Genomic DNA, 13,080 nt, shown 5'->3' with positions numbered 1-13,080 from the left:
GACCAGGATGGAGGGGGGAGGACTTTGGACTTTCCACAGGGCAGGGAACCCTGGTTGCTCTTCAGACTCGAGAGGGAGGGGGAAGGGGGGGAGGGTGGGAGGAGTGGGAGGCTGGGATGAGGCGGAAATTTTTTTTTCTTTCTCAATAAAAAAAAACAATAAAAAAAATTTTAAAAAGATAACCAAGGGAGAAATAGGAGCTAGGCAAAAAAACCTTCAAGTGAGTTGTTGACTCAGAAACCAGAGACTTTTTCAGAAAATAAAGATACTGGGAGTGGGTTGCTTGGGCCAGAGTGTGACTCAAGTAGTAGAGAAGATGAGAAGGGATTTTATTTTTTGTCTCCAGATGGTTGTATGAGCAGCATTTTAGGACCTGGATGCTGGACTCTTCTGTGGGTAACTAGTGAAGAAACCAGCCTATGAGGGGTTCTATGACATAAGCAGAATCTTGGTGATGTCACAAAGCCCTGGGTGGGGTTGCACATCTGTTCCACTAGGGATGCTAGACTCCCTTGAAGGTGGGTTCACTATCTTCACAGCAGCTGTGGAGGTCAGTTCAGCTCCTGAGTCCCATGAGTGTTCAACAGGCTTTTGGTGCCTGAACATTTCCAGAGGACAGAATCTGGACAACTAGGACATTTTCTATTGGCATTCATGGTGGAGGCAACGACTTTGTGTCTGGTTTAAACAGACGAGCTTTTCCAACCCAGAGAGTGGGCAGCTATGATGCCCAAGCACAGAAAGATAGCCACAAAATAGTGGACCAGGAGTGCTGTGGCCTTCCACACTAGGTCTACAGCCATGATGAAGATGCCTCTGAGTATGAGAGGCGGGCCACCTCTCCAGAAGAGGGACGGGTCATCTCTCCAGAAGCAAAAATTAGGCAGTCCTTTTGAGGCCCTGGAGAACACTGTAGGCCGCAGAATTTCTCATGGATGGAAAGAAGGCAATGAGCCAGTCACTCAGTGGAATGCCATCGTTCTAGATCAACTGCCGACAAATCTTTCTACTTCCTGAAGTATGATGGGACTGATGTGTCTATGAATTGGAGCTTCCCAGTGATGAAAGGATTTTAAACCTTAAGATCCTGCCTAGTAACGTGCCATTTCCTCAGGTGACAGACACCCACCTCGCAAACACCATAGTTGGCAGAGCAGTGAAATATAAATTCGAGGGCAAAAATGGCTCTAAGGTTGAGTGGAGGGGATGGTCCTAGAGGAGGTGCCGATCATGAAGCCCTGGTTCTACATTACCTATGAGAAATACCCAGTCTTGGACATTTACCACCTCTTGGATGACTACATTGAAGGCAACCTCCACATCATGACAGAGTGTCCTCCAGTAGAGGTGACCTCAGAAGTAGACAGGGATGTCTTGACAGGCAAATGTGTGCAGTACAAAAAAAGCAACGGAACCCAAAAGTCAGGCAAAATCATTCACCAAGTTCCCACTAAACCTCCCATGTATTTCATCAAGCTTGATAACGATGTCTATATCTATGTCTATGATTTGGTGAAGAGCCGTTAAAGTGAAATTCACAAAGTATGGAGGGACAGACATAAAATTGTGTTGGGGGGAATGCTCTTTTTTTTTCAGAGATACATAAGGTCCTCTAATATCCCTGGTATCTTTTCCAATAGAATTTGTCTTGTTCTAAAAATAAAAATTTGTGAACATGCAAAAAAAATTTCCCTTTAGTTTTATAAACTCTTTAAAATTTTTTCTGTGTTTTCTAGATGTTCAGTTGTTAAAATTTATTTACAGATTTAAATACTTCACTTTATCAGAATTATAATATGAGTTTTTCCCGTGCTGTATGCTACCACTTTGTTCAAATGGTCTTGTGCTTTGCTGTAGGAAGAATTCGAGGTTCCTGAAGTCTCACTTAGTAATTGGGGTCTTAATGCCTGTGCTATCAGTGTTTTGTTCAGAGTTCTGTCCTGTGGCAATGAATCCAAGTCTATTCTGCATTTGCTCTTCTTTCAGATTCATTATATCTGGTCTTACAATGATGCCCACGGTCCATTATAGTTGACATCTGCATTACACTTATCTTTATATATCATAAGCAATTGGAATCTTTGCCAGAAATCTTTGGATATTATGACACAAAGACTAGAGGCCTCCGAGTGACCTAAGAATGAATAATTTGTACCTATAAGTTACATTATAATATTAAATTCTATTGCAAGACAATTTTGGAGTCATTTTTCAGAACAGCTACAGGCTGGGTGTCCTGAGACTGGTCCCACAAGTGAGCACTTTTATTTTTAACAAACTGAGAACCAGGTTATACTTAGAAATATATATGTATATAAATATAGATATTTGCATGATACAAACATTAATGAAAAAGGGGGTCATGAATTTGAAACAGAGAAATGAGGGGTATAAGGAAGGCTTTGAGGGATTAAAGAGAAAAAAGAAATGTTATAACCATTACAATCTCCAAAATAAAAAAATAATTTGAAATTTATAAAAATAAAACAAAATTAGATCATTTCTTACATGGTCCTGTCTTCTACTTCTTTTTTTTCACATGTCTGAGACTAGTTTACTTGGTGTTCTCTGAGTGATTACTTTGTTTTATATTTTTCCCCTTTTAAATTGAAAATAGGTTCTTTCTCATCCAATAAATTTATCCTTGTTCTAGTTTCCCCTCCCTCTCATCCTACATCCTCCCCAACTAGCCTTCCCTCTGGATCCACTCCCTATTTGTCTATCATTAGAAAAGAGCAGCCTTCTAAAAGACGACAACAATGCATATGAAAATGAAGCAAAACCATCACATTGACATTGGACAAGGCAAACCAAAAGAAGGAAAAGAGCCGAAGAGAAGGTTGAAGCTCCAGAGACCCACTGCTTCACAAACTTGGGACTTCCATGAAAATACTCAATGGAAAGCTGCCATCTATTTGCAGAGGAACTGGCACTGCCCTGTGCTTGCTGCTTCAGTCTTTGTGAGTTCCCATGAGCTCTGCTCAGTTGATTGAGATGCCCTTGCTCTCCTGGGTCCTGCATCCCTTCTGGCTCTCACATTCCTTTCACCTGCTCCTTCCCTGATTTGATGCAGGCATCCCATTTAGAGTTGTGTCTTTCAAGGTTTCTCAGTCTCTATATATTATCGGCCTGTGGGTCTCTGCATCGGCTCTCATCTGCTGCATGGGATACTTCTCTGATGATGGCTGAATAGGCACTAGTCTATGACTATAGTACAATATCATTGGGAGTCATTTTATCACTACTATCTTTTAAGATCAGTAGCGTTTGTTTTATCCTAGGTTTCTGGGATATCCAGTCTTGGTTATTGGTCACCCAGGCTGTGTCAGCATGAGTCCCATCTATTAGAGTAGACCTTAAGTCAAATCAGACTTTGGTTGGTTACTCTGACAAGCAGTGTCACCACTGATCTAGCATAACTTGAAAGTAGGAAAACGTTGTAGATCAAAGTGTTTGTGACTGGGTTGGTGTTTATGTTTCTCTTTTAGAAGGCCATAGAGTACCTTTCTATACCAAAGACACTAGAACATATGGAGAAAGTTCTAGGCAAGCACCATCTAGACGTCTCCATTGCTCAATGAGTTGTATGGGTATGGTCTTGAGCCATAGGTCCTTGCTCTGTGAAGATCAATCTCTTGTCTTGGCAATAGCCTGGGTTGTTTGGGGATTTCCATGGTATACCTTTGGTCAACTCAATTAAATGTAACTAGTCCCAGCACTGGAAGCTTCCCTTTGTTGACAAGAGATGGCCAATTGGGACTCTTTCTCTCCTATCATTTGGTTACTTTATTAGGATCCCCTTCATATATTTTAGGAAGTTTCCATTGCACTTGGTTTCCATATCACCCCTCAAATACTCTTCAATTCTAGCAGTCTCCCCCTATTAAGCCCCTCCCCATATGATCCTCCCATACTCATCCCTCCTGCCCTCAGTTGACCCTAAAATCTATTCTATTTCTCCATCCTAGGTAGAACTATGTGCCCCCCCCCAAGTCCCTTTCTTTATACTTAATTTTTTTCTGAATCTATGGACTGTAGCCTGATTATGATTTCTTAAAGGTTAATATCCACATGTAAGTGAATTCATACCATATTTAACTTTCTGGGTGTGTGTTATCTCTCAAGGTAATATTCTTTTAAGTTCCAATCATTAGCCTGCAAATTTCATGTTCTCTTTCTATTTAAAAGCTGGGTAATATTCCATTTTGTTAATGCACCACTTTTATTTATCCATTTTTCTGTTGAAGGACAACTAGGTTGTTTCCAATTTATGGCTATTATGAATAGAAAAACAATGAACATGGTTGAGCAAGTCTCTATGTGGTAGGATGACACATCCTTTGGGTATATGTTCAAAATGGAATCACTGGATCCTGAAAGAGATCAATTCCAATCCTTTTGAGGAACTTCCACACTGATAACCATAGTGGATGTACATTGTTCCACACCCATCTGAAATATATGAGTTTTTCCTCTTGACTTAGTTCTAGTTTCTATTGCTGCAATGAAACACTATGACCAGAAGTAAGTTGGAGAGGAAAGAGTTTTTCTGTCTTATGCATCCTCATCATAGTCCATTGCTGAAGGAAGTCTGGAGAGGAACTCAAATGGGGTTGAGGCATTTTCTGAATTGAAGCTACATTCCTTCACGACTCAAGCTTGTGACAAATTGACTTAAAACAATCCATCAAATTACTCCTTGTCAAATTGACAAGCACATTACCATTAAGTTATCTTTTCTTTCTCAGTTATTCCCAAGATCTCACATTAAAAACGTAACTTTAAATTCCCACAACCTTTACAAATTTAAGCACATTAAGAATTTGGTCCCTTAACATATTCAGTGTCTTTAAAATCCAAAAATTCCAAGGTCTGCCCCCCTCTGTCCATGTCTAGGAAGGTGAACAACCAAACTGGCTAGTCTCCCACAAAGCCAGAACATGAAGTAGGGTCAAAACCCCATGCCATTGTCCTTGGCTTCTCATCCGCCCTCATTGTTGGCCATGTTCAGAGAGTCCGGTTTTATCCCATGCTTTTCAGTCACAGTCCAGCTGGCCTTGGTGAGCTCCCAATAGATCAGCCCCATTGTCTCAGTGGGTGGGTGCTCCCCTTGTGGTCCTGACTTCCTTGCTCATGTTCTCCCTCCTTCTGCTCCTCATTGGGACCTTGGGAGCTCAGTCCAGTGCTCCAGTGTGGGTCTCTGTCTCTATCTCCATCCATCACTAGATGAAGGTTCTATGGTGGTATGCAAGATATTCGTCAGTATTGCTATAGGATAGGGTCATTTCAGGTTGCCTATCCTCAGCTGCCCAAGGGACTAACTGGGGACATCACCATGGGCTCCTGGGAGCCACTCTAGGGTCAAGTCTCTTGCCAACCCTAAGGTGGCTCCCTTAACTAAGAATTGTGGTTCCGTGCTCCCCTGTCCAACCTTCCTTTATCCCAATCCTCCTGTTTCCCCGAGTTCCCCCCTCCTTCCTTTCTAACTTTTCTCTCCCCATCTCCCCTTACCCCCATCCCACCCCACCCCCAAGATCCCAATTTTCTCCTCGGCAATTTTGTCTACTTCCCATAGCCAAGAGGATATCTATATGTTTTTCCTTGGGTTCACTTTCTTATTTAGTTTCTTTAGTTTCACCAATTGTAGTCTCCGTGACCCTTATTAATGGCTAGAAACCAATTATGAGTGAGTACATCCATGTTCATCTTTTTGGGTCTGGGTTACCTCACTCAGGATAGTGAGATTTATTGAGATTGAAATCCTCAATAAATAAATAAATTAAAAAAATAATCTCCAAATAAATAAACAATAAAAATGAAAAAAAAAAAAAGAGGCACCAGGTCTGCACTGAGGGAGCACACAGGCAGCACCAGGAGCGGCAGAAGAAGGAGGCGGCAGCGACGGACCAAGTTCATTTGTTTTATGTATATGGTTTCTAGGCTAACCACTGTGCCTAGAGTAAGAACCATTGTCAGCAATATGTATAATATATAGCATATAATTTCTGCCAATATAAAAGAGTATTTCTTGAGGCTTTATTAATCAACCAAGGTGTTATTTCTCTCTCCATAGTTTTTTGTATTGCTGTTACTGTTTATACTGCAGGTACTAACAGTTTGAGTAGAGAATCATTCACAATAATGGGGGTCGTCATGAGGATTCACCTTCCACTGAAAATTCATATATGGTGAAGTCTAACTGTTGTCTGAGCTATTTGTCTTGTTGTTTTTGGTAAATAATTCTAAGAAAACCCAACTTTGGGGAGCTATGGTTTCTTTTGCCTTGCAGTTCTCAAGAGACAGAGTACAGGGCAGACATTGTATCAGGCACCTGCTGGTAACACAGCAATTACATTCTGGAACCAAAGAGAACAGAAAGTGTTCAGTTACAGCTGAGCTGTAAAACCTCAAGGACTAGCCCTGGTGACGTACTTTTTCTCTCCAGAATTTAACTTGTAAAAGTTCAACAAGCTTCCCAAAGATTTCCACCTGCTCTTGAACCAATATTCAGACCTATAAGCCTATGTTGGAGGTTCACGTTCCAACAGAAACAATGGGGAAGGAAGATACACTTTTGTCCATGTTCCCACAAGTAAGGTGACAATTCTCCTGAAATCCCTTCATCTGGGATCTTGCAATAATTTACAGTGCATGTGGGCTTAAATAGTCAAACCCACTGTGTCATTCAAGGGAAAAAATAATGCAGAAGAGGCCATATTTCAAATAGGAAGGAGATCACTGAGAGTTCAAGTTGAAAAAATAAATAAAGTGTTAATGGGTTTTTTTTAAGGAACATACACTACATGTCTGTGCTTCTCCCAATCTCCAGTGGATTCTACAGATCTTCCCATTCTAGACCATCCTATCCCACTTGCTGCTTTATCCCATCCCCAACACCAGAGTGGAATCCCTGAGACCCCATAGGCCATTCCTGCCAGGGAAGCAGGGAGGCAAACTTCAGATCCCACCTCTCCACCCATACTCCAAGACCAATCCCTCAGGTTCACCTCAAACTCAACATAAGACCTTCAGTTGTGGCCTCTCTTCATACCCTGCCCCAATTCCCAGGAGACCAATTAAGAAGATATTAGTGGAAAACTAGGCTTTCCTCCCTCTTGAAAAGTTCATCTGCCACCATAGTCCATCCCCATTTTTAAATCTAAGGTCTTCATACAAGAAACACATTTTACATGAATCCACCAGATTCATGTAAAAATCCCAGAAGATTTTTCCCACAGGCACCACACGGCACCACACGCTCTAAGAACTAGAGAGGAAACAGAAATGAAGGAATATAACATACACTCAACAAAGACAAACCCATAAATCATTACTAGATCTATCATTCCAAGCTCAGATGCCTAGACACCAGAGTAAAAACTCATTAACAGCATATCAGTATAATTCTGCTAGAGCCTTGTCATCCTACCACAGCAGACCCTGAATATCCCAACACATTTGAAGTACAAGTAAAAGACCTTAAGACAACCTTTGTGAATATGATAGGGGTACTTAAAGAGGAAACAAATTCCTTAAAGAAATCTAGAAAAAAAATGGAAACAAATAGTGAAAGAAAATAAATAAAACCCTTTAAGAGTTGAAAATGAAAATAGAAACAATGAAGAATATCCAAACTGAGGCAAATCTGGAAATAAAAATTTTAGGAACTTGAACAGGAACCACAGAGGCAAACTTTACCAACAGAATACAGGAGATGAAAGAAACAAAGGTATTGGAGACACAATAAAAGAAATGGATACATCAGGCAGAAAAAAATGTTAAATTGAAAATACTTCTGGCACAAAACATGCAGGTTACCTGGGACATTATCAAAAGACACATTTTAAAATAGTAGATATAGACAAAGAATAAGAAACACAAGTTGGAACCCCAATTCTCTGGTACAGACCCCAGTAGCCCACTAGCAGGTGAAAGACCTATAGGCAGGCTGCACCACCACTGCTGCCACCCACTGGACTCTTCCCACAAGACCCAATCTGCCAAACACCCCCACCTACCCCAGCAACATCAGCAGCTCCTATAGGCACAAATACCACCTACATCAGTTAGAAGAAGAGGTTAATGACTGATCTCCCAGCTAAACTTACCCTAATCTCTAGGCCCTAAACCCCAGGGCATACCCTATGACCCTCCTTCTCCCATCTCAGTCCAATCCTCAGTTGGCCCAAACCCCCAACTCTGATGGAATTCCAATGCTCTGGTGCAGTCCCCAACAGTTAGGAGGAAAGTAGCTGAGAGCATCCCTGCCACTTAGCACCTCCACATGTATGAACAGCTGGATTGGGTCTGCTAGGTGTGCACAGGCAGGAAAACATGGCTATTTCCTGCCACCATACACAGAGACATTTCTAGGCTGTGCAGCATGCTGCCTGGCAGATTTAGCTTTTGCTCAGACAAAAAAAAAAGGTTTATGTGCTTTACAGTATTACCTAGAGTTGAGGTGGTGAGCATGGCTCCCACCCAGCAGTCCCAGAGCTAGCAGTAAACATACCTCCACAAAAGTCCAGGGCTACTGCAACCATACTGCTTGCCATTTTAAAATGTTCCTTGTCAGAAAAGGATTTCAGATACACATTAGGACAGATTAAGACATAAAAGGCCTCTAAACAAGACACGGTGTATTTAAAAATGTACATAGGCTTGGGAGAGAGAAAAAAAGCATAGACAGTTATAAAAGTCTTTAAAGAGATATTAAAAGTAATATAAAAGAGTACAGAGTCATAGATTAAAGGAGTAAAGAAAAATAAGTCATATAAAGATGAAAAATACATTTAGAGTCTGTATTATGTATATTAGTTTGTTTTCTTTGATTTTTTTGTCTGCAGAGATTTTGTTGAATATGTTTTCTGTGCATTTGAGCTAGAGTTCTTCTCCCTCTTCTGCCCCTGTTATTCTTAGGTTTGGTCTTTTCATGGTGTCCCAGATTTCCTGAATATTTTATGCTAAGATTTTTTGGATTTAATGTTTTCTCTGCCCAATGAGTCTATTTCCTCTATAGTATCTTCAGTGCCTGAGATTCTTTCTTCTATATCTTTTATTCTGTTGGTTATACTTTTCTCTGTAGTTCCTGTTCATTTTCCTATATTTTCCATATCCAGAATTCTCTCAATTTATATTGTCTTTATTACCTCTATTTCAATCGTCAAGTCTTGAACTGTTTCCTTAACCTGTTCGATTGTTTTTTCTTGTTTTTCTTGGGTTTCTTTGAGGGATTTGCTAATTTAATTTTTTTTCGTCTTTTCTTCCATTTCGTTAAGGAAGTTTTTCATTTACTCTTTAAAAGTCTCCATCATCTTCATAAAGTTACATTTAAAGTCATTTTCTTCTACTTCTTCTGGGTTTAAATAATCAAGTCTTCCTGTTGTGTGACCGCTGGGTTCTAGTGTTACTATGTCACTTTTTAGGCCGTTGGATGAATTCTTGCATTGGAGCCTAGCCATCTCTTCCTTCAAAAGAGGCCAACAGTGTCTTTGCTTCTTGGTCCAATCCTTGCTGTGGCTGTCTAAGTGTTTGGGAATTTTTCTTGGTCTGCTCTCTACTGTCAATGTCTGTCTCAAAAAGCCTCTCTATTAGTCTTCTCTCCTGGTTTACTGTTTTGGTGCTCTCTCTTAATATTGAGGAATGTTGTAGCAAGCTCTTGCCCCTATCAGTATTATAGCAAGCTCTCAGCTCTTATGCAGAGTGTGGCTAGTAGCTTGGGGGATCCAGTGAATGTGTTTGGGTTTTGGGAGAGCCTAACCACAGGAAACTCCCTGCTAGATGGCTAGAAAAGCTGAGGGAATTGGGGAAGGTGCCTGGGGGTTTTGTCCCATTGGGGAGATCCTATAGAGTGGGGTGTCCTGCTGCATGGCTGTTCACTCACCTCTTAAGTCTCCTCAGTATTGGAGCAAGCTGTGTTTCAGAGTTCTACCAAGGTTTCAGGAGGATAGCATTGCCTGGATTTTTTTGTCTTATTTTGTTTCTGCACTAAGGCCTGCACATCTTAAAGTTGGTCAGCTGGCTGAATTTATCATTTATTCATTATTGCTATCCTTTTAAACAATCTTTCTTTTTCATTGGAAACATATACAATGTCCAAGAGAGAACTTAGTTTTTTTCTGACCTTAGAATGGATAAACTTCTAAAGATACCATATTTTAAAAAATCCAGGTACTTGGAAAACAAAATAAGTAAAATAACTGTTTTAAAGACAGCACACAGGGAGCAATGTCTCAGCAGGTAAAGGTGCCTACCACCAAACTTTAATGACCTGAGCTCTGAATTTGATTGCTGGAACACATGTGGTCAAGTTGAGAATGGTCATAATTAGGGTTTCTATTGTTGTAATGAAACACCATAACCAAACCATGTTGGAGAAGAAGGGAATTTTAGCTTATATTTCTACATCATAGTTCATCTTTGAGGGAATTCAGAACAGGAACTTTAACAAGGCAGGGACTTAGAGGCAGGAGTTGATGATACAGAGGCATTGGAGTGGTCCTGCTTACTGGCTTGCTGCCCATGGCTTGATCAGCTTGCTTCTTATAGAACACAGGACCAAAAGTCTGGGATGGCCCTTCCCCATCAATCCCTAAATAAATAAATGCTCTACAGACTTGCCTACAGTTTGATCTTATGAAGACATTTTTTTCTGTTAGATTTCCTTTTTTCAGATAACTAAGGCTTGGGTCAAGTTGACATAAAACTTTCCAGCACAATTGACACCTTGTCAACTTGACACAAAAATCACATCATAGAGACTAGGTAACAAGGAAGGCTTAAGGTGGGCCAATGACATCTTTCTGGGAAGGGGAAATGGAAGAGATATCATGGGTGGGTTTCCTGCCCTGTGGGAAGTCCAAGGTCCTTCCCCCTCCATCCAGGTCTAGGAATGGATGCATCCAAACAGACTAGGCTCCCACAAGGCCAGTCCATGCAGTAGACTCAAAACTCAGTGCCATTGTCCTTGGCTTCTCAGTCAGCCCTCATTGTCAGCCACATTCAGAGAGTCCAGTTTGATCACATGCTCCATCAGTCCCAGTCCAGCTGGCCTTGGTGAGCTCCCATTAGATCAGTCCCATTGTCTCAGTGGGTGGACGCACCCCTCGCGGTCCTGACTTTCTTGCTCATGTTCTCTGTCCTGACTGCTCTTAGGACTGGAGAGGGAGGGAGAGAGGGAATGGGGGTGGGAGGGAAATGGGAGGAGGAAAGGAGATGGAAATTTTTGATAAATAAATAAATTTTTAAAAAACTAAAATCATGTTAAAAAACTTTTCAAGAGGGAAAAACTACACAGTCACAGTCTGATCAAAGCAAAATCAAACTCCAACAACACATAAATAGCTCCAGGTCCAAAGTATAGGATTCACTCTTGATCTTCTTGAAACCTCTGAAAGGTCTTTCTCTCTTGACTGACACACAGTTTGTCTTCCGTGCTTCAGGTGGCTCCAGTGGCCTTTGATGCTGTTCTTGGAGCTAATCCTAATCCCATGGTACCAGCATCTTCAAAGTATTGTGATCTCTGCTGCAATTGGGCAACATTTTCACCAATGCCCTCTTCTTGACTCTCTCATGGTGTCAAGCCTCAATTTATCTGCCTTTTGTCCTGGGCCTTCAGCTACTATTCTGGCTATACCTTCACCAGTGGGTTTTCTTGAACTCCCACAGTGCCGAACCTCAGCTGTTCCCCATGACATCTTCATGTCCTGCTATCAAAACCAGTACTACCTGAGTAACTCTTACACTGCAAAGTTTGGCTACCAGAAAGAGACACAACCTTGGCCACCTCGGGAAGACAGCTTTGGTGTGCTGACTGAAAAAACACACTCTGGAAATTTTCATTTCAATGATTCTAGTCTCTTCTTAATCACTGCTAATTTCTCAATCAAAGAGCATCAGTTTTCCCAGTAATGCAAAGTTTTCATTTCAATATTGTTGGTCTCTTGAGTTTCCAATCCCAAATGATCCGAACCACAGAATTTTAAATCAAAATAACAAATGGCCCTGATAGTCTTTAAACATCTCTCTGAAACTTTACAACCCATTCCTCTATCATTGCTCTGCTCTCAACAGTCTTATCTCCCAAGCTCCCACAAAATGGTTCACTCTCAACACTCAATGGCTTTTCTAGCCCAAAGTTCCAAAGTCTTTCCACAGTTTCCCCCAAAATGACATAATCATGTTTGTCACAGCAATACCCCACTATCCTGGTCCTAGTTTGTCTTAGTGTTTCTGTTGCTGCCATGAAACACCATAACCTAAATAAATTGGAGAGGTAAGGGTTTATATGACTTATACTTCCACATCACAGTCCATCACTGAAGGAAGTCAGACAAAATTATACAAAAAAAAGAGCAGGAACCTGGAGGCGAGAGCTGATGTAGAGATTATAGATGGTGCTTATGGCATGTTATTCTTGTGTATGCTGTCACAACTTTTGTGATGTTATATGTTTCTGATGGTGTCCAGAAAACGCTGCTCTCTTGTATTTATCCACTGATTATGACTCTTACAATCTTTTGAGAACCTCTTCTATGGTTATCCCTGAGTCTCGAGAGGAGGGGCGTGATGTAGATATCTCATTTAGGAATAAGCATTCCACAGTTTCCTATGTTCCACATATTGACAAGTTATGGGTCTTTGCATTAATTGTATTCTACTGCAGAACAAAGCATCTCTGGTGACACTTTAGAGAGACAGTAAATCATTAGGAGTTAATTTGATACTCTTGATAAAGACACCTGCAAGCCTTTTGCTAGGTAGGCATCCAAAGTATGTATCTAGTCACTTCTTTCAACTCCAGAGTTGTTAGAATAGCACCAGATCCCCAGCGAGAGTGCGGATCTTGAATTTTATTCCTTAGCAATGCAAGAAGCACTGTATACTCTCTAGACTTGGAGAAGATCTCTAGGTTACTGACCCATCACGAAAGATCTTCTAGAGCCCAGGCTATCATGCACATGAACATTGGAGGATAAAAAAAATGCAGGATTCGTGATTCCACCATGTTGTCACACTCTTCTCTCTCCCTCCCTTTTCTCTCTCTCTCTCTCTCTCTCTCTCTCTCTCTCTCTCTCTCTC

General features: G+C 41.0%; 2 pseudogenes; one reads left to right on the top strand and one right to left on the bottom strand.

Moving 5' to 3' along the window:
• LOC101989540 overlaps window positions 1-803 on the bottom strand; it is a 30,075-nt pseudogene extending 29,272 nt beyond the window's left edge.
• LOC101989255 lies at window positions 802-1,527 on the top strand (annotated as a pseudogene).
• Window positions 1,528-13,080: the final 11,553 nt, after the last annotated feature.

The sequence above is a fragment of the Microtus ochrogaster genome, unplaced genomic scaffold (genome assembly GCF_000317375.1).
Source record: "Microtus ochrogaster isolate Prairie Vole_2 unplaced genomic scaffold, MicOch1.0 UNK60, whole genome shotgun sequence".
NCBI lineage: Eukaryota > Metazoa > Chordata > Mammalia > Rodentia > Cricetidae > Microtus > Microtus ochrogaster.
The sequence above is the reverse complement of the archived record's forward strand: the minus strand, read 5'-3'. Positions and strand labels throughout refer to the sequence as shown.